The sequence below is a fragment of the Pteropus alecto genome, unplaced genomic scaffold (genome assembly GCF_000325575.1).
Source record: "Pteropus alecto unplaced genomic scaffold, ASM32557v1 scaffold79, whole genome shotgun sequence".
NCBI lineage: Eukaryota > Metazoa > Chordata > Mammalia > Chiroptera > Pteropodidae > Pteropus > Pteropus alecto.
The window spans coordinates 7,713,288-7,715,649 of record NW_006494612.1 but is presented as its reverse complement, the minus strand read 5'-3'; the positions used below and the strand labels follow the sequence as shown (position 1 = coordinate 7,715,649).

The 2,362-nt window shown below is 35.1% G+C and overlaps 1 pseudogene; it reads left to right on the top strand.

Moving 5' to 3' along the window:
• Window positions 1-1,365: 1,365 nt before the first annotated feature.
• LOC112474354 lies at window positions 1,366-1,487 on the top strand (annotated as a pseudogene).
• The last annotated feature ends 875 nt before the right edge of the window (window positions 1,488-2,362 follow it).

Genomic DNA, 2,362 nt, shown 5'->3' with positions numbered 1-2,362 from the left:
ACCTTAGATGGCTTATAAATTCCACTTTAAAATATCTTTCCTGATATCTACTTAGTTACATCTCCTGGTTATATGTTTCACAGCACCCTGTAATTTTTTCTATAGAACTTATAAGGATAATTAAGTAATAATTATATTTTAATGACTGCCTTCTTCCCAGTGAACAAGGCTTGTGACTGCCTTGCTCATTTTCATAGCCCAAATGCTATGTCAATCAGAAAACTGAGTAGAAACTTTGTTATCTGGAAAACATATGCCCACTTTTTTCCACTGTATTCAACTAGTATTCTATCTCTATATTCTGTTTAAAAGCCTTCAATGACCACCTAATAGAAATATTTTATTGTTATTTCTACAATTTGTATTAAATGCATTCTAGATCAAGCACAATTCTGGGATCAGATAAAGACTTTGTTTTCACAGAGCTTACATTTTTGGAGAATGGACAGAGGAAACAAAAAATACTAAATAATATAGTAGTATGCTGTACAAAGATTTAAAATAGAGTAATGTACCAAATAATGCCTGGCTGCTCAGTGAAGATCTGTCTCAGGTGACATATATGGTAAGATCTGAGTGACAAGAAATAATCACCCATACAAGGATCAGGAAGAAAATCTTCCAAGTTAAAGAAAAGCAAGATAAAATGTTTTGAGATAGGATTGGGTTTGTCATATTTAAAGAAGAGCAATGACATAAAAAGACTGTGATGTTGAAAGAAAATTGGCAAGAGGAAAGTAGTACAAGATGGGACTGAAGTATTAGGTAGGGGCAAGATCTTGTAGGGTTGTGCTGGCCAGAGCATAATTATGGCTTTAATTTTAATTAAGATGGAAATACATGAAAACTTTAAATAGGAAGGAACAAGGTCCAATTCATGTTTTAAATCAGATTCCTCTTCTCTTCAATAAATAGATTATAGAGGATCAAGAATGAAAAGAAAAAGTAGTTAGGAGATTATTGCAGGACTCTGGGAAGATTATTCTAAGAGGTAGAAGATGAAGTTAGGATTAAGCTAGTGATAGTAAAGTAGACATGAAGTACACATTCAGGATGTGATTTTTAGTTAAAACAAACAGTGCTAGGTTAGATGTACTCTATTGGAGATACCAAGAATAATCATGAGAAACACTTGAGATTTTAGTGTAAGCAAGAGGCTATATCTATTATCATTCATTGAGATGCAAGACATTTGAAGAAGAGCAGATTTTGGGGTAAGAATTAATAGTTGACCATTCTGAGTTTGAAAAATATATGTAGATGTCAAGGAAGACTGCATATACAAGTCAGGACTTCTCAGGAGAAGCAGAGCTTGGAGATGTAGATTTGGGAGTTATCAGCATGTGGAGGATTTAGGTTTATTTAGTCTATGGCCATGCCACCCTAAGAAAGCCTGATCCTGTCTGATCTCGGAAGCTAAGCAGGGTCAGGCCTGTTTAGTACTTGGATGGGAGACCACATAGGAAGAAGAACAGGTGCTGTAGGCATAAAAAATAAAAAATAAGAGATTGGAAGCTGACAAGTTCCTTGCAATCTGTGAGGTCAACCAAGGGTTGCTTCGCCTAAAAAAAAAAAAACAATAAAATAAAAAATAAAAAATAAACGAATTAGGTTATTTAGGGACTGTGGAGAGAGAAGAGGGAAGCTCAAGACTCAGATATGAGCCATTTTAAAATTTAGAGGCTCACCAGGGAAAGAAGAACCAGCAAAGAAGACAGAAAAGCTAGGAAGGTTAAAACAGAAACAAAAACCAAACAAGAGAATGTGGTATCCTAGAACAGAACAAAGGCTTTCGAGAAGGAAACTCAACTTTGAATCTTTTGGTGATGTTGTACAGTGAGTGTCCTTTCAATATTCCCTTCTTCCTTATTTTCATGATTCTTATTCTGTTCTCTCCTGGCTCTCCTATAGACTCCATCGCTATTCCTTTACCATCTCTTATAAATGTTTCTACTTCTCCCTGCATTTTAAATGTTGGTGCCATTTAGGATTCTACCTTCAGATATTTTTCTTTTAACTTCTTACATTTTCTCTGAAAGATCCCTTCTTCTTCCATGACTTAATATGCTTTCTATGCAGGTGATCCTTAGATCTCATTTGAGCCAGAGTCTGAAGAGGCTAAATAATACATAAATGAGGATTGAGAGGCTTGAATTCTAGTCCTGTCTCTACCAGTTACGAGCTAAGTGTTATAGTGAAAATAAATCTTCCAGGCTTCAGTGTTTTTCACCTATTTCCTATGTGTAAAAAGAGGTGAGAAGATCAATGATTGCCTTGGTCTCTTCTAGTCCACACAGGTCTTTGGAAGAAGAAAATAGGGGGAAAAAACTGTGCCAATGTAATAATGTAATTTTTTTTTCTT